At 50.0% G+C, this 18217-nt stretch overlaps 16 non-coding genes across 16 annotated transcripts; all 16 read left to right on the forward strand.

Annotated features, from left to right (window-relative positions):
- The first annotated feature begins 597 nt into the window (after window positions 1-597).
- Window positions 598-716, forward strand: LOC124560998. The gene has a single exon (XR_006969467.1). It is a non-coding gene; the product is annotated as a 5S ribosomal RNA (ribosomal RNA).
- Window positions 717-1750: 1034 nt separating this feature from the next.
- On the forward strand, window positions 1751-1869 carry LOC124561010. Its single transcript, XR_006969478.1, has one exon. It is a non-coding gene; the product is annotated as a 5S ribosomal RNA (ribosomal RNA).
- Window positions 1870-2902: 1033 nt separating this feature from the next.
- LOC124561021 lies at window positions 2903-3021 on the forward strand. The gene has a single exon (XR_006969488.1). It is a non-coding gene; the product is annotated as a 5S ribosomal RNA (ribosomal RNA).
- Window positions 3022-4050: 1029 nt separating this feature from the next.
- On the forward strand, window positions 4051-4169 carry LOC124561022. The gene has a single exon (XR_006969489.1). It is a non-coding gene; the product is annotated as a 5S ribosomal RNA (ribosomal RNA).
- Window positions 4170-5202: 1033 nt separating this feature from the next.
- Window positions 5203-5321, forward strand: LOC124560987. Its single transcript, XR_006969457.1, has one exon. It is a non-coding gene; the product is annotated as a 5S ribosomal RNA (ribosomal RNA).
- A 1033-nt stretch (window positions 5322-6354) lies between these two features.
- LOC124560988 lies at window positions 6355-6473 on the forward strand. Its single transcript, XR_006969458.1, has one exon. It is a non-coding gene; the product is annotated as a 5S ribosomal RNA (ribosomal RNA).
- Window positions 6474-7502: 1029 nt separating this feature from the next.
- On the forward strand, window positions 7503-7621 carry LOC124561008. Its single transcript, XR_006969476.1, has one exon. It is a non-coding gene; the product is annotated as a 5S ribosomal RNA (ribosomal RNA).
- A 1033-nt stretch (window positions 7622-8654) lies between these two features.
- On the forward strand, window positions 8655-8773 carry LOC124561009. The gene has a single exon (XR_006969477.1). It is a non-coding gene; the product is annotated as a 5S ribosomal RNA (ribosomal RNA).
- A 1029-nt stretch (window positions 8774-9802) lies between these two features.
- Window positions 9803-9921, forward strand: LOC124561011. Its single transcript, XR_006969479.1, has one exon. It is a non-coding gene; the product is annotated as a 5S ribosomal RNA (ribosomal RNA).
- Window positions 9922-10950: 1029 nt separating this feature from the next.
- Window positions 10951-11069, forward strand: LOC124560989. Its single transcript, XR_006969459.1, has one exon. It is a non-coding gene; the product is annotated as a 5S ribosomal RNA (ribosomal RNA).
- Window positions 11070-12103: 1034 nt separating this feature from the next.
- On the forward strand, window positions 12104-12222 carry LOC124560990. Its single transcript, XR_006969460.1, has one exon. It is a non-coding gene; the product is annotated as a 5S ribosomal RNA (ribosomal RNA).
- A 1033-nt stretch (window positions 12223-13255) lies between these two features.
- On the forward strand, window positions 13256-13374 carry LOC124560986. Its single transcript, XR_006969456.1, has one exon. It is a non-coding gene; the product is annotated as a 5S ribosomal RNA (ribosomal RNA).
- Window positions 13375-14408: 1034 nt separating this feature from the next.
- LOC124561020 lies at window positions 14409-14527 on the forward strand. Its single transcript, XR_006969487.1, has one exon. It is a non-coding gene; the product is annotated as a 5S ribosomal RNA (ribosomal RNA).
- A 1033-nt stretch (window positions 14528-15560) lies between these two features.
- Window positions 15561-15679, forward strand: LOC124561012. Its single transcript, XR_006969480.1, has one exon. It is a non-coding gene; the product is annotated as a 5S ribosomal RNA (ribosomal RNA).
- Window positions 15680-16713: 1034 nt separating this feature from the next.
- Window positions 16714-16832, forward strand: LOC124561018. The gene has a single exon (XR_006969485.1). It is a non-coding gene; the product is annotated as a 5S ribosomal RNA (ribosomal RNA).
- A 1034-nt stretch (window positions 16833-17866) lies between these two features.
- Window positions 17867-17985, forward strand: LOC124561013. The gene has a single exon (XR_006969481.1). It is a non-coding gene; the product is annotated as a 5S ribosomal RNA (ribosomal RNA).
- Window positions 17986-18217: the final 232 nt, after the last annotated feature.

Here is an 18217-nt window from a genome sequence, read left to right on the forward strand (position 1 = left end):
AATGCACTGCAAATTACGCAAACACCTCGTCTGAGGCGAGGCGAGGCGAGGCGAGGCGAAGAAGCTCACATCGCCAGCAGTGGCGCCCTCCAACAACACTCTGCCACACCCCGCACAGGCCATACGCCGGTCGGCCGCGCGCCAGCCCTCCTGCGCTGGACACCAGGGACAAGATGCGTCTTCCGCGAGTGTCGAAGGCTGCACGCGCCAAGCGGATGACAGGAGGTGCAACGAGAAGCTGCGCGTCTCACACACACGGCGGCGCGCCCGCTAATTCGGCAGTCGCTCTGCTGGCACGTCGGATTGCGGAAGGAAGTGCTTACAATTGCAATTCTGTTCGTGTTTTATGTTGTAAAGTTGTTAGCTTGTAACGGTGTAATGTTAATAAATAAATTTATAAATCTCACAACAACAACAAAAATACACGAAGCGCGTCCTTCCGGCTCATAAGTTTTGGAACTCAGGAATGCGTTCGCGCTAACGTGACGAATTGTCAATAAAAAAGAATGCGGCTGCTTTCGACCGAAAAGTATGATTTTGTGTGTGTTGGGATAAGAACCGAATGCGAATTCTGCCATGCGCCTACATTATATGGGCGCCAACGGCCATACCATGTTGAGTACACCGGTTCTCGTCCGATAACCGAAGTTAAGCAACATCGGGCGTGGTTAGTACTTGGATGGGTGACCACCTGGGAACACCACGTGCTGTTGGCTCCCTTTCATTTACTTTTTTTTTTTTTTATACCGCCTTCTTTCCATACCACCGTTCTGTTGTGACAAAGATTCTTGCTTAAGCATTTTAATCTACTGTAATGACCATAAGGTGCGAAATTGCAGTAAATATCTCAGTTTGAGGGAGATTGTGCTAACCAAGTTCGCCAGGAAGTCTTTGAAAACGACAAAACAGTACGAATCGGCAGATATGTTCTGAAATACGTCAGCGCCTGTTGTTGTGTAGCGGTGTACAATTCCCACTTCGATATGTAATTATAAATTTATTCTTTAGTCGTCTCGTCTCGTCTCCTCATCTCCTGCAGACGTTTCTTGTGCTTGCGCTGTTATATGGGCCACGACCCGAGCGGCAGCGAGCGGCAGTCGAGCAAAGTCGGGACAAGTCGGGACGGGGACAGGGACAGGAATGGTGCGAATGCACTGCAAATTACGCAAACACCTCGTCTGAGGCGAGGCGAGGCGAGGCGAGGCGAGGCGAAGAAGCTCACATCGCCAGCAGTGGCGCCCTCCAACAACACTCTGCCACACCCCGCACAGGCCATACGCCGGTCGGCCGCGCGCCAGCCCTCCTGCGCTGGACACCAGGGACAAGATGCGTCTTCCGCGAGTGTCGAAGGCTGCACGCGCCAAGCGGATGACAGGAGGTGCAACGAGAAGCTGCGCGTCTCACACACACGGCGGCGCGCCCGCTAATTCGGCAGTCGCTCTGCTGGCACGTCGGATTGCGGAAGGAAGTGCTTACAATTGCAATTCTGTTCGTGTTTTATGTTGTAAAGTTGTTAGCTTGTAACGGTGTAATGTTAATAAATAAATTTATAAATCTCACAACAACAACAAAAATACACGAAGCGCGTCCTTCCGGCTCATAAGTTTTGGAACTCAGGAATGCGTTCGCGCTAACGTGACGAATTGTCAATAAAAAAGAATGCGGCTGCTTTCGACCGAAAAGTATGATTTTGTGTGTGTTGGGATAAGAACCGAATGCGAATTCTGCCATGCGCCTACATTATATGGGCGCCAACGGCCATACCATGTTGAGTACACCGGTTCTCGTCCGATAACCGAAGTTAAGCAACATCGGGCGTGGTTAGTACTTGGATGGGTGACCACCTGGGAACACCACGTGCTGTTGGCTCCCTTTCATTTACTTTTTTTTTTTTTATACCGCCTTCTTTCCATACCACCGTTCTGTTGTGACAAAGATTCTTGCTTAAGCATTTTAATCTACTGTAATGACCATAAGGTGCGAAATTGCAGTAAATATCTCAGTTTGAGGGAGATTGTGCTAACCAAGTTCGCCAGGAAGTCTTTGAAAACGACAAAACAGTACGAATCGGCAGATATGTTCTGAAATACGTCAGCGCCTGTTGTTGTGTAGCGGTGTACAATTCCCACTTCGATATGTAATTATAAATTTATTCTTTAGTCGTCTCGTCTCGTCTCCTCATCTCCTGCAGACGTTTCTTGTGCTTGCGCTGTTATATGGGCCACGACCCGAGCGGCAGCGAGCGGCAGTCGAGCAAAGTCGGGACAAGTCGGGACGGGGACAGGGACAGGAATGGTGCGAATGCACTGCAAATTACGCAAACACCTCGTCTGAGGCGAGGCGAGGCGAGGCGAGGCGAGGCGAAGAAGCTCACATCGCCAGCAGTGGCGCCCTCCAACAACACTCTGCCACACCCCGCACAGGCCATACGCCGGTCGGCCGCGCGCCAGCCCTCCTGCGCTGGACACCAGGGACAAGATGCGTCTTCCGCGAGTGTCGAAGGCTGCACGCGCCAAGCGGATGACAGGAGGTGCAACGAGAAGCTGCGCGTCTCACACACACGGCGGCGCGCCCGCTAATTCGGCAGTCGCTCTGCTGGCACGTCGGATTGCGGAAGGAAGTGCTTACAATTGCAATTCTGTTCGTGTTTTATGTTGTAAAGTTGTTAGCTTGTAACGGTGTAATGTTAATAAATAAATTTATAAATCTCACAACAACAACAAAAATACACGAAGCGCGTCCTTCCGGCTCATAAGTTTTGGAACTCAGGAATGCGTTCGCGCTAACGTGACGAATTGTCAATAAAAAAGAATGCGGCTGCTTTCGACCGAAAAGTATGATTTTGTGTGTGTTGGGATAAGAACCGAATGCGAATTCTGCCATGCGCCTACATTATATGGGCGCCAACGGCCATACCATGTTGAGTACACCGGTTCTCGTCCGATAACCGAAGTTAAGCAACATCGGGCGTGGTTAGTACTTGGATGGGTGACCACCTGGGAACACCACGTGCTGTTGGCTCCCTTTCATTTACTTTTTTTTTTTTTTATACCGCCTTCTTTCCATACCACCGTTCTGTTGTGACAAAGATTCTTGCTTAAGCATTTTAATCTACTGTAATGACCATAAGGTGCGAAATTGCAGTAAATATCTCAGTTTGAGGGAGATTGTGCTAACCAAGTTCGCCAGGAAGTCTTTGAAAACGACAAAACAGTACGAATCGGCAGATATGTTCTGAAATACGTCAGCGCCTGTTGTTGTGTAGCGGTGTACAATTCCCACTTCGATATGTAATTATAAATTTATTCTTTAGTCGTCTCGTCTCGTCTCCTCATCTCCTGCAGACGTTTCTTGTGCTTGCGCTGTTATATGGGCCACGACCCGAGCGGCAGCGAGCGGCAGTCGAGCAAAGTCGGGACAAGTCGGGACGGGGACAGGGACAGGAATGGTGCGAATGCACTGCAAATTACGCAAACACCTCGTCTGAGGCGAGGCGAGGCGAGGCGAGGCGAAGAAGCTCACATCGCCAGCAGTGGCGCCCTCCAACAACACTCTGCCACACCCCGCACAGGCCATACGCCGGTCGGCCGCGCGCCAGCCCTCCTGCGCTGGACACCAGGGACAAGATGCGTCTTCCGCGAGTGTCGAAGGCTGCACGCGCCAAGCGGATGACAGGAGGTGCAACGAGAAGCTGCGCGTCTCACACACACGGCGGCGCGCCCGCTAATTCGGCAGTCGCTCTGCTGGCACGTCGGATTGCGGAAGGAAGTGCTTACAATTGCAATTCTGTTCGTGTTTTATGTTGTAAAGTTGTTAGCTTGTAACGGTGTAATGTTAATAAATAAATTTATAAATCTCACAACAACAACAAAAATACACGAAGCGCGTCCTTCCGGCTCATAAGTTTTGGAACTCAGGAATGCGTTCGCGCTAACGTGACGAATTGTCAATAAAAAAGAATGCGGCTGCTTTCGACCGAAAAGTATGATTTTGTGTGTGTTGGGATAAGAACCGAATGCGAATTCTGCCATGCGCCTACATTATATGGGCGCCAACGGCCATACCATGTTGAGTACACCGGTTCTCGTCCGATAACCGAAGTTAAGCAACATCGGGCGTGGTTAGTACTTGGATGGGTGACCACCTGGGAACACCACGTGCTGTTGGCTCCCTTTCATTTACTTTTTTTTTTTTTATACCGCCTTCTTTCCATACCACCGTTCTGTTGTGACAAAGATTCTTGCTTAAGCATTTTAATCTACTGTAATGACCATAAGGTGCGAAATTGCAGTAAATATCTCAGTTTGAGGGAGATTGTGCTAACCAAGTTCGCCAGGAAGTCTTTGAAAACGACAAAACAGTACGAATCGGCAGATATGTTCTGAAATACGTCAGCGCCTGTTGTTGTGTAGCGGTGTACAATTCCCACTTCGATATGTAATTATAAATTTATTCTTTAGTCGTCTCGTCTCGTCTCCTCATCTCCTGCAGACGTTTCTTGTGCTTGCGCTGTTATATGGGCCACGACCCGAGCGGCAGCGAGCGGCAGTCGAGCAAAGTCGGGACAAGTCGGGACGGGGACAGGGACAGGAATGGTGCGAATGCACTGCAAATTACGCAAACACCTCGTCTGAGGCGAGGCGAGGCGAGGCGAGGCGAGGCGAAGAAGCTCACATCGCCAGCAGTGGCGCCCTCCAACAACACTCTGCCACACCCCGCACAGGCCATACGCCGGTCGGCCGCGCGCCAGCCCTCCTGCGCTGGACACCAGGGACAAGATGCGTCTTCCGCGAGTGTCGAAGGCTGCACGCGCCAAGCGGATGACAGGAGGTGCAACGAGAAGCTGCGCGTCTCACACACACGGCGGCGCGCCCGCTAATTCGGCAGTCGCTCTGCTGGCACGTCGGATTGCGGAAGGAAGTGCTTACAATTGCAATTCTGTTCGTGTTTTATGTTGTAAAGTTGTTAGCTTGTAACGGTGTAATGTTAATAAATAAATTTATAAATCTCACAACAACAACAAAAATACACGAAGCGCGTCCTTCCGGCTCATAAGTTTTGGAACTCAGGAATGCGTTCGCGCTAACGTGACGAATTGTCAATAAAAAAGAATGCGGCTGCTTTCGACCGAAAAGTATGATTTTGTGTGTGTTGGGATAAGAACCGAATGCGAATTCTGCCATGCGCCTACATTATATGGGCGCCAACGGCCATACCATGTTGAGTACACCGGTTCTCGTCCGATAACCGAAGTTAAGCAACATCGGGCGTGGTTAGTACTTGGATGGGTGACCACCTGGGAACACCACGTGCTGTTGGCTCCCTTTCATTTACTTTTTTTTTTTTTATACCGCCTTCTTTCCATACCACCGTTCTGTTGTGACAAAGATTCTTGCTTAAGCATTTTAATCTACTGTAATGACCATAAGGTGCGAAATTGCAGTAAATATCTCAGTTTGAGGGAGATTGTGCTAACCAAGTTCGCCAGGAAGTCTTTGAAAACGACAAAACAGTACGAATCGGCAGATATGTTCTGAAATACGTCAGCGCCTGTTGTTGTGTAGCGGTGTACAATTCCCACTTCGATATGTAATTATAAATTTATTCTTTAGTCGTCTCGTCTCGTCTCCTCATCTCCTGCAGACGTTTCTTGTGCTTGCGCTGTTATATGGGCCACGACCCGAGCGGCAGCGAGCGGCAGTCGAGCAAAGTCGGGACAAGTCGGGACGGGGACAGGGACAGGAATGGTGCGAATGCACTGCAAATTACGCAAACACCTCGTCTGAGGCGAGGCGAGGCGAGGCGAGGCGAGGCGAAGAAGCTCACATCGCCAGCAGTGGCGCCCTCCAACAACACTCTGCCACACCCCGCACAGGCCATACGCCGGTCGGCCGCGCGCCAGCCCTCCTGCGCTGGACACCAGGGACAAGATGCGTCTTCCGCGAGTGTCGAAGGCTGCACGCGCCAAGCGGATGACAGGAGGTGCAACGAGAAGCTGCGCGTCTCACACACACGGCGGCGCGCCCGCTAATTCGGCAGTCGCTCTGCTGGCACGTCGGATTGCGGAAGGAAGTGCTTACAATTGCAATTCTGTTCGTGTTTTATGTTGTAAAGTTGTTAGCTTGTAACGGTGTAATGTTAATAAATAAATTTATAAATCTCACAACAACAACAAAAATACACGAAGCGCGTCCTTCCGGCTCATAAGTTTTGGAACTCAGGAATGCGTTCGCGCTAACGTGACGAATTGTCAATAAAAAAGAATGCGGCTGCTTTCGACCGAAAAGTATGATTTTGTGTGTGTTGGGATAAGAACCGAATGCGAATTCTGCCATGCGCCTACATTATATGGGCGCCAACGGCCATACCATGTTGAGTACACCGGTTCTCGTCCGATAACCGAAGTTAAGCAACATCGGGCGTGGTTAGTACTTGGATGGGTGACCACCTGGGAACACCACGTGCTGTTGGCTCCCTTTCATTTACTTTTTTTTTTTTTTATACCGCCTTCTTTCCATACCACCGTTCTGTTGTGACAAAGATTCTTGCTTAAGCATTTTAATCTACTGTAATGACCATAAGGTGCGAAATTGCAGTAAATATCTCAGTTTGAGGGAGATTGTGCTAACCAAGTTCGCCAGGAAGTCTTTGAAAACGACAAAACAGTACGAATCGGCAGATATGTTCTGAAATACGTCAGCGCCTGTTGTTGTGTAGCGGTGTACAATTCCCACTTCGATATGTAATTATAAATTTATTCTTTAGTCGTCTCGTCTCGTCTCCTCATCTCCTGCAGACGTTTCTTGTGCTTGCGCTGTTATATGGGCCACGACCCGAGCGGCAGCGAGCGGCAGTCGAGCAAAGTCGGGACAAGTCGGGACGGGGACAGGGACAGGAATGGTGCGAATGCACTGCAAATTACGCAAACACCTCGTCTGAGGCGAGGCGAGGCGAGGCGAGGCGAAGAAGCTCACATCGCCAGCAGTGGCGCCCTCCAACAACACTCTGCCACACCCCGCACAGGCCATACGCCGGTCGGCCGCGCGCCAGCCCTCCTGCGCTGGACACCAGGGACAAGATGCGTCTTCCGCGAGTGTCGAAGGCTGCACGCGCCAAGCGGATGACAGGAGGTGCAACGAGAAGCTGCGCGTCTCACACACACGGCGGCGCGCCCGCTAATTCGGCAGTCGCTCTGCTGGCACGTCGGATTGCGGAAGGAAGTGCTTACAATTGCAATTCTGTTCGTGTTTTATGTTGTAAAGTTGTTAGCTTGTAACGGTGTAATGTTAATAAATAAATTTATAAATCTCACAACAACAACAAAAATACACGAAGCGCGTCCTTCCGGCTCATAAGTTTTGGAACTCAGGAATGCGTTCGCGCTAACGTGACGAATTGTCAATAAAAAAGAATGCGGCTGCTTTCGACCGAAAAGTATGATTTTGTGTGTGTTGGGATAAGAACCGAATGCGAATTCTGCCATGCGCCTACATTATATGGGCGCCAACGGCCATACCATGTTGAGTACACCGGTTCTCGTCCGATAACCGAAGTTAAGCGACATCGGGCGTGGTTAGTACTTGGATGGGTGACCACCTGGGAACACCACGTGCTGTTGGCTCCCTTTCATTTACTTTTTTTTTTTTTATACCGCCTTCTTTCCATACCACCGTTCTGTTGTGACAAAGATTCTTGCTTAAGCATTTTAATCTACTGTAATGACCATAAGGTGCGAAATTGCAGTAAATATCTCAGTTTGAGGGAGATTGTGCTAACCAAGTTCGCCAGGAAGTCTTTGAAAACGACAAAACAGTACGAATCGGCAGATATGTTCTGAAATACGTCAGCGCCTGTTGTTGTGTAGCGGTGTACAATTCCCACTTCGATATGTAATTATAAATTTATTCTTTAGTCGTCTCGTCTCGTCTCCTCATCTCCTGCAGACGTTTCTTGTGCTTGCGCTGTTATATGGGCCACGACCCGAGCGGCAGCGAGCGGCAGTCGAGCAAAGTCGGGACAAGTCGGGACGGGGACAGGGACAGGAATGGTGCGAATGCACTGCAAATTACGCAAACACCTCGTCTGAGGCGAGGCGAGGCGAGGCGAGGCGAGGCGAAGAAGCTCACATCGCCAGCAGTGGCGCCCTCCAACAACACTCTGCCACACCCCGCACAGGCCATACGCCGGTCGGCCGCGCGCCAGCCCTCCTGCGCTGGACACCAGGGACAAGATGCGTCTTCCGCGAGTGTCGAAGGCTGCACGCGCCAAGCGGATGACAGGAGGTGCAACGAGAAGCTGCGCGTCTCACACACACGGCGGCGCGCCCGCTAATTCGGCAGTCGCTCTGCTGGCACGTCGGATTGCGGAAGGAAGTGCTTACAATTGCAATTCTGTTCGTGTTTTATGTTGTAAAGTTGTTAGCTTGTAACGGTGTAATGTTAATAAATAAATTTATAAATCTCACAACAACAACAAAAATACACGAAGCGCGTCCTTCCGGCTCATAAGTTTTGGAACTCAGGAATGCGTTCGCGCTAACGTGACGAATTGTCAATAAAAAAGAATGCGGCTGCTTTCGACCGAAAAGTATGATTTTGTGTGTGTTGGGATAAGAACCGAATGCGAATTCTGCCATGCGCCTACATTATATGGGCGCCAACGGCCATACCATGTTGAGTACACCGGTTCTCGTCCGATAACCGAAGTTAAGCGACATCGGGCGTGGTTAGTACTTGGATGGGTGACCACCTGGGAACACCACGTGCTGTTGGCTCCCTTTCATTTACTTTTTTTTTTTTTTATACCGCCTTCTTTCCATACCACCGTTCTGTTGTGACAAAGATTCTTGCTTAAGCATTTTAATCTACTGTAATGACCATAAGGTGCGAAATTGCAGTAAATATCTCAGTTTGAGGGAGATTGTGCTAACCAAGTTCGCCAGGAAGTCTTTGAAAACGACAAAACAGTACGAATCGGCAGATATGTTCTGAAATACGTCAGCGCCTGTTGTTGTGTAGCGGTGTACAATTCCCACTTCGATATGTAATTATAAATTTATTCTTTAGTCGTCTCGTCTCGTCTCCTCATCTCCTGCAGACGTTTCTTGTGCTTGCGCTGTTATATGGGCCACGACCCGAGCGGCAGCGAGCGGCAGTCGAGCAAAGTCGGGACAAGTCGGGACGGGGACAGGGACAGGAATGGTGCGAATGCACTGCAAATTACGCAAACACCTCGTCTGAGGCGAGGCGAGGCGAGGCGAGGCGAAGAAGCTCACATCGCCAGCAGTGGCGCCCTCCAACAACACTCTGCCACACCCCGCACAGGCCATACGCCGGTCGGCCGCGCGCCAGCCCTCCTGCGCTGGACACCAGGGACAAGATGCGTCTTCCGCGAGTGTCGAAGGCTGCACGCGCCAAGCGGATGACAGGAGGTGCAACGAGAAGCTGCGCGTCTCACACACACGGCGGCGCGCCCGCTAATTCGGCAGTCGCTCTGCTGGCACGTCGGATTGCGGAAGGAAGTGCTTACAATTGCAATTCTGTTCGTGTTTTATGTTGTAAAGTTGTTAGCTTGTAACGGTGTAATGTTAATAAATAAATTTATAAATCTCACAACAACAACAAAAATACACGAAGCGCGTCCTTCCGGCTCATAAGTTTTGGAACTCAGGAATGCGTTCGCGCTAACGTGACGAATTGTCAATAAAAAAGAATGCGGCTGCTTTCGACCGAAAAGTATGATTTTGTGTGTGTTGGGATAAGAACCGAATGCGAATTCTGCCATGCGCCTACATTATATGGGCGCCAACGGCCATACCATGTTGAGTACACCGGTTCTCGTCCGATAACCGAAGTTAAGCGACATCGGGCGTGGTTAGTACTTGGATGGGTGACCACCTGGGAACACCACGTGCTGTTGGCTCCCTTTCATTTACTTTTTTTTTTTTTTATACCGCCTTCTTTCCATACCACCGTTCTGTTGTGACAAAGATTCTTGCTTAAGCATTTTAATCTACTGTAATGACCATAAGGTGCGAAATTGCAGTAAATATCTCAGTTTGAGGGAGATTGTGCTAACCAAGTTCGCCAGGAAGTCTTTGAAAACGACAAAACAGTACGAATCGGCAGATATGTTCTGAAATACGTCAGCGCCTGTTGTTGTGTAGCGGTGTACAATTCCCACTTCGATATGTAATTATAAATTTATTCTTTAGTCGTCTCGTCTCGTCTCCTCATCTCCTGCAGACGTTTCTTGTGCTTGCGCTGTTATATGGGCCACGACCCGAGCGGCAGCGAGCGGCAGTCGAGCAAAGTCGGGACAAGTCGGGACGGGGACAGGGACAGGAATGGTGCGAATGCACTGCAAATTACGCAAACACCTCGTCTGAGGCGAGGCGAGGCGAGGCGAGGCGAAGAAGCTCACATCGCCAGCAGTGGCGCCCTCCAACAACACTCTGCCACACCCCGCACAGGCCATACGCCGGTCGGCCGCGCGCCAGCCCTCCTGCGCTGGACACCAGGGACAAGATGCGTCTTCCGCGAGTGTCGAAGGCTGCACGCGCCAAGCGGATGACAGGAGGTGCAACGAGAAGCTGCGCGTCTCACACACACGGCGGCGCGCCCGCTAATTCGGCAGTCGCTCTGCTGGCACGTCGGATTGCGGAAGGAAGTGCTTACAATTGCAATTCTGTTCGTGTTTTATGTTGTAAAGTTGTTAGCTTGTAACGGTGTAATGTTAATAAATAAATTTATAAATCTCACAACAACAACAAAAATACACGAAGCGCGTCCTTCCGGCTCATAAGTTTTGGAACTCAGGAATGCGTTCGCGCTAACGTGACGAATTGTCAATAAAAAAGAATGCGGCTGCTTTCGACCGAAAAGTATGATTTTGTGTGTGTTGGGATAAGAACCGAATGCGAATTCTGCCATGCGCCTACATTATATGGGCGCCAACGGCCATACCATGTTGAGTACACCGGTTCTCGTCCGATAACCGAAGTTAAGCAACATCGGGCGTGGTTAGTACTTGGATGGGTGACCACCTGGGAACACCACGTGCTGTTGGCTCCCTTTCATTTACTTTTTTTTTTTTATATACCGCCTTCTTTCCATACCACCGTTCTGTTGTGACAAAGATTCTTGCTTAAGCATTTTAATCTACTGTAATGACCATAAGGTGCGAAATTGCAGTAAATATCTCAGTTTGAGGGAGATTGTGCTAACCAAGTTCGCCAGGAAGTCTTTGAAAACGACAAAACAGTACGAATCGGCAGATATGTTCTGAAATACGTCAGCGCCTGTTGTTGTGTAGCGGTGTACAATTCCCACTTCGATATGTAATTATAAATTTATTCTTTAGTCGTCTCGTCTCGTCTCCTCATCTCCTGCAGACGTTTCTTGTGCTTGCGCTGTTATATGGGCCACGACCCGAGCGGCAGCGAGCGGCAGTCGAGCAAAGTCGGGACAAGTCGGGACGGGGACAGGGACAGGAATGGTGCGAATGCACTGCAAATTACGCAAACACCTCGTCTGAGGCGAGGCGAGGCGAGGCGAGGCGAGGCGAAGAAGCTCACATCGCCAGCAGTGGCGCCCTCCAACAACACTCTGCCACACCCCGCACAGGCCATACGCCGGTCGGCCGCGCGCCAGCCCTCCTGCGCTGGACACCAGGGACAAGATGCGTCTTCCGCGAGTGTCGAAGGCTGCACGCGCCAAGCGGATGACAGGAGGTGCAACGAGAAGCTGCGCGTCTCACACACACGGCGGCGCGCCCGCTAATTCGGCAGTCGCTCTGCTGGCACGTCGGATTGCGGAAGGAAGTGCTTACAATTGCAATTCTGTTCGTGTTTTATGTTGTAAAGTTGTTAGCTTGTAACGGTGTAATGTTAATAAATAAATTTATAAATCTCACAACAACAACAAAAATACACGAAGCGCGTCCTTCCGGCTCATAAGTTTTGGAACTCAGGAATGCGTTCGCGCTAACGTGACGAATTGTCAATAAAAAAGAATGCGGCTGCTTTCGACCGAAAAGTATGATTTTGTGTGTGTTGGGATAAGAACCGAATGCGAATTCTGCCATGCGCCTACATTATATGGGCGCCAACGGCCATACCATGTTGAGTACACCGGTTCTCGTCCGATAACCGAAGTTAAGCAACATCGGGCGTGGTTAGTACTTGGATGGGTGACCACCTGGGAACACCACGTGCTGTTGGCTCCCTTTCATTTACTTTTTTTTTTTTTATACCGCCTTCTTTCCATACCACCGTTCTGTTGTGACAAAGATTCTTGCTTAAGCATTTTAATCTACTGTAATGACCATAAGGTGCGAAATTGCAGTAAATATCTCAGTTTGAGGGAGATTGTGCTAACCAAGTTCGCCAGGAAGTCTTTGAAAACGACAAAACAGTACGAATCGGCAGATATGTTCTGAAATACGTCAGCGCCTGTTGTTGTGTAGCGGTGTACAATTCCCACTTCGATATGTAATTATAAATTTATTCTTTAGTCGTCTCGTCTCGTCTCCTCATCTCCTGCAGACGTTTCTTGTGCTTGCGCTGTTATATGGGCCACGACCCGAGCGGCAGCGAGCGGCAGTCGAGCAAAGTCGGGACAAGTCGGGACGGGGACAGGGACAGGAATGGTGCGAATGCACTGCAAATTACGCAAACACCTCGTCTGAGGCGAGGCGAGGCGAGGCGAGGCGAGGCGAAGAAGCTCACATCGCCAGCAGTGGCGCCCTCCAACAACACTCTGCCACACCCCGCACAGGCCATACGCCGGTCGGCCGCGCGCCAGCCCTCCTGCGCTGGACACCAGGGACAAGATGCGTCTTCCGCGAGTGTCGAAGGCTGCACGCGCCAAGCGGATGACAGGAGGTGCAACGAGAAGCTGCGCGTCTCACACACACGGCGGCGCGCCCGCTAATTCGGCAGTCGCTCTGCTGGCACGTCGGATTGCGGAAGGAAGTGCTTACAATTGCAATTCTGTTCGTGTTTTATGTTGTAAAGTTGTTAGCTTGTAACGGTGTAATGTTAATAAATAAATTTATAAATCTCACAACAACAACAAAAATACACGAAGCGCGTCCTTCCGGCTCATAAGTTTTGGAACTCAGGAATGCGTTCGCGCTAACGTGACGAATTGTCAATAAAAAAGAATGCGGCTGCTTTCGACCGAAAAGTATGATTTTGTGTGTGTTGGGATAAGAACCGAATGCGAATTCTGCCATGCGCCTACATTATATGGGCGCCAACGGCCATACCATGTTGAGTACACCGGTTCTCGTCCGATCACCGAAGTTAAGCAACATCGGGCGTGGTTAGTACTTGGATGGGTGACCACCTGGGAACACCACGTGCTGTTGGCTCCCTTTCATTTACTTTTTTTTTTTTTTATACCGCCTTCTTTCCATACCACCGTTCTGTTGTGACAAAGATTCTTGCTTAAGCATTTTAATCTACTGTAATGACCATAAGGTGCGAAATTGCAGTAAATATCTCAGTTTGAGGGAGATTGTGCTAACCAAGTTCGCCAGGAAGTCTTTGAAAACGACAAAACAGTACGAATCGGCAGATATGTTCTGAAATACGTCAGCGCCTGTTGTTGTGTAGCGGTGTACAATTCCCACTTCGATATGTAATTATAAATTTATTCTTTAGTCGTCTCGTCTCGTCTCCTCATCTCCTGCAGACGTTTCTTGTGCTTGCGCTGTTATATGGGCCACGACCCGAGCGGCAGCGAGCGGCAGTCGAGCAAAGTCGGGACAAGTCGGGACGGGGACAGGGACAGGAATGGTGCGAATGCACTGCAAATTACGCAAACACCTCGTCTGAGGCGAGGCGAGGCGAGGCGAGGCGAGGCGAAGAAGCTCACATCGCCAGCAGTGGCGCCCTCCAACAACACTCTGCCACACCCCGCACAGGCCATACGCCGGTCGGCCGCGCGCCAGCCCTCCTGCGCTGGACACCAGGGACAAGATGCGTCTTCCGCGAGTGTCGAAGGCTGCACGCGCCAAGCGGATGACAGGAGGTGCAACGAGAAGCTGCGCGTCTCACACACACGGCGGCGCGCCCGCTAATTCGGCAGTCGCTCTGCTGGCACGTCGGATTGCGGAAGGAAGTGCTTACAATTGCAATTCTGTTCGTGTTTTATGTTGTAAAGTTGTTAGCTTGTAACGGTGTAATGTTAATAAATAAATTTATAAATCTCACAACAACAACAAAAATACACGAAGCGCGTCCTTCCGGCTCATAAGTTTTGGAACTCAGGAATGCGTTCGCGCTAACGTGACGAATTGTCAATAAAAAAGAATGCGGCTGCTTTCGACCGAAAAGTATGATTTTGTGTGTGTTGGGATAAGAACCGAATGCGAATTCTGCCATGCGCCTACATTATATGGGCGCCAACGGCCAAACCATGTTGAGTACACCGGTTCTCGTCCGATAACCGAAGTTAAGCAACATCGGGCGTGGTTAGTACTTGGATGGGTGACCACCTGGGAACACCACGTGCTGTTGGCTCCCTTTCATTTACTTTTTTTTTTTTTATACCGCCTTCTTTCCATACCACCGTTCTGTTGTGACAAAGATTCTTGCTTAAGCATTTTAATCTACTGTAATGACCATAAGGTGCGAAATTGCAGTAAATATCTCAGTTTGAGGGAGATTGTGCTAACCAAGTTCGCCAGGAAGTCTTTGAAAACGACAAAACAGTACGAATCGGCAGATATGTTCTGAAATACGTCAGCGCCTGTTGTTGTGTAGCGGTGTACAATTCCCACTTCGATATGTAATTATAAATTTATTCTTTAGTCGTCTCGTCTCGTCTCCTCATCTCCTGCAGACGTTTCTTGTGCTTGCGCTGTTATATGGGCCACGACCCGAGCGGCAGCGAGCGGCAGTCGAGCAAAGTCGGGACAAGTCGGGACGGGGACAGGGACAGGAATGGTGCGAATGCACTGCAAATTACGCAAACACCTCGTCTGAGGCGAGGCGAGGCGAGGCGAGGCGAGGCGAAGAAGCTCACATCGCCAGCAGTGGCGCCCTCCAACAACACTCTGCCACACCCCGCACAGGCCATACGCCGGTCGGCCGCGCGCCAGCCCTCCTGCGCTGGACACCAGGGACAAGATGCGTCTTCCGCGAGTGTCGAAGGCTGCACGCGCCAAGCGGATGACAGGAGGTGCAACGAGAAGCTGCGCGTCTCACACACACGGCGGCGCGCCCGCTAATTCGGCAGTCGCTCTGCTGGCACGTCGGATTGCGGAAGGAAGTGCTTACAATTGCAATTCTGTTCGTGTTTTATGTTGTAAAGTTGTTAGCTTGTAACGGTGTAATGTTAATAAATAAATTTATAAATCTCACAACAACAACAAAAATACACGAAGCGCGTCCTTCCGGCTCATAAGTTTTGGAACTCAGGAATGCGTTCGCGCTAACGTGACGAATTGTCAATAAAAAAGAATGCGGCTGCTTTCGACCGAAAAGTATGATTTTGTGTGTGTTGGGATAAGAACCGAATGCGAATTCTGCCATGCGCCTACATTATATGGGCGCCAACGGCCATACCATGTTGAGTACACCGGTTCTCGTCCGATAACCGAAGTTAAGCGACATCGGGCGTGGTTAGTACTTGGATGGGTGACCACCTGGGAACACCACGTGCTGTTGGCTCCCTTTCATTTACTTTTTTTTTTTTTTATACCGCCTTCTTTCCATACCACCGTTCTGTTGTGACAAAGATTCTTGCTTAAGCATTTTAATCTACTGTAATGACCATAAGGTGCGAAATTGCAGTAAATATCTCAGTTTGAGGGAGATTGTGCTAACCAAGTTCGCCAGGAAGTCTTTGAAAACGACAAAACAGTACGAATCGGCAGATATGTTCTGAAATACGTCAGCGCCTGTTGTTGTGTAGCGGTGTACAATTCCCACTTCGATATGTAATTATAAATTTATTCTTTAGTCGTCTCGTCTCGTCTCCTCATCTCCTGCAGACGTTTCTTGTGCTTGCGCTGTTATATGGGCCACGACCCGAGCGGCAGCGAGCGGCAGTCGAGCAAAGTCGGGACAAGTCGGGACGGGGACAGGGACAGGAATGGTGCGAATGCACTGCAAATTACGCAAACACCTCGTCTGAGGCGAGGCGAGGCGAGGCGAGGCGAGGCGAAGAAGCTCACATCGCCAGCAGTGGCGCCCTCCAACAACACTCTGCCACACCCCGCACAGGCCATACGCCGGTCGGCCGCGCGCCAGCCCTCCTGCGCTGGACACCAGGGACAAGATGCGTCTTCCGCGAGTGTCGAAGGCTGCACGCGCCAAGCGGATGACAGGAGGTGCAACGAGAAGCTGCGCGTCTCACACACACGGCGGCGCGCCCGCTAATTCGGCAGTCGCTCTGCTGGCACGTCGGATTGCGGAAGGAAGTGCTTACAATTGCAATTCTGTTCGTGTTTTATGTTGTAAAGTTGTTAGCTTGTAACGGTGTAATGTTAATAAATAAATTTATAAATCTCACAACAACAACAAAAATACACGAAGCGCGTCCTTCCGGCTCATAAGTTTTGGAACTCAGGAATGCGTTCGCGCTAACGTGACGAATTGTCAATAAAAAAGAATGCGGCTGCTTTCGACCGAAAAGTATGATTTTGTGTGTGTTGGGATAAGAACCGAATGCGAATTCTGCCATGCGCCTACATTATATGGGCGCCAACGGCCATACCATGTTGAGTACACCGGTTCTCGTCCGACAACCGAAGTTAAGCAACATCGGGCGTGGTTAGTACTTGGATGGGTGACCACCTGGGAACACCACGTGCTGTTGGCTCCCTTTCATTTACTTTTTTTTTTTTTTATACCGCCTTCTTTCCATACCACCGTTCTGTTGTGACAAAGATTCTTGCTTAAGCATTTTAATCTACTGTAATGACCATAAGGTGCGAAATTGCAGTAAATATCTCAGTTTGAGGGAGATTGTGCTAACCAAGTTCGCCAGGAAGTCTTTGAAAACGACAAAACAGTACGAATCGGCAGATATGTTCTGAAATACGTCAGCGCCTGTTGTTGTGTAGCGGTGTACAATTCCCACTTCGATATGTAATTATAAATTTATTCTTTAGTCGTCTCGTCTCGTCTCCTCATCTCCTGCAGACGTTTCTTGTGCTTGCGCTGTTATATGGGCCACGACCCGAGCGGCAGCGAGCGGCAGTCGAGCAAAGTCGGGACAAGTCGGGACGGGGACAGGGACAGGAATGGTGCGAATGCACTGCAAATTACGCAAACACCTCGTCTGAGGCGAGGCGAGGCGAGGCGAGGCGAGGCGAAGAAGCTCACATCGCCAGCAGTGGCGCCCTCCAACAACACTCTGCCACACCCCGCACAGGCCATACGCCGGTCGGCCGCGCGCCAGCCCTCCTGCGCTGGACACCAGGGACAAGATGCGTCTTCCGCGAGTGTCGAAGGCTGCACGCGCCAAGCGGATGACAGGAGGTGCAACGAGAAGCTGCGCGTCTCACACACACGGCGGCGCGCCCGCTAATTCGGCAGTCGCTCTGCTGGCACGTCGGATTGCGGAAGGAAGTGCTTACAATTGCAATTCTGTTCGTGTTTTATGTTGTAAAGTTGTTAGCTTGTAACGGTGTAATGTTAATAAATAAATTTATAAATCTCACAACAACAACAAAAATACACGAAGCGCGTCCTTCCGGCTCATAAGTTTTGGAACTCAGGAATGCGTTCGCGCTAACGTGACGAATTGTCAATAAAAAAGAATGCGGCTGCTTTCGACCGAAAAGTATGATTTTGTGTGTGTTGGGATAAGAACCGAATGCGAATTCTGCCATGCGCCTACATTATATGGGCGCCAACGGCCATACCATGTTGAGTACACCGGTTCTCGTCCGATAACCGAAGTTAAGCGACATCGGGCGTGGTTAGTACTTGGATGGGTGACCACCTGGGAACACCACGTGCTGTTGGCTCCCTTTCATTTACTTTTTTTTTTTTTTATACCGCCTTCTTTCCATACCACCGTTCTGTTGTGACAAAGATTCTTGCTTAAGCATTTTAATCTACTGTAATGACCATAAGGTGCGAAATTGCAGTAAATATCTCAGTTTGAGGGAGATTGTGCTAACCAAGTTCGCCAGGAAGTCTTTGAAAACGACAAAACAGTACGAATCGGCAGATATGTTCTGAAATACGTCAGCGCCT

This window comes from Schistocerca americana, unplaced genomic scaffold (genome assembly GCF_021461395.2).
Source record: "Schistocerca americana isolate TAMUIC-IGC-003095 unplaced genomic scaffold, iqSchAmer2.1 HiC_scaffold_1128, whole genome shotgun sequence".
NCBI lineage: Eukaryota > Metazoa > Arthropoda > Insecta > Orthoptera > Acrididae > Schistocerca > Schistocerca americana.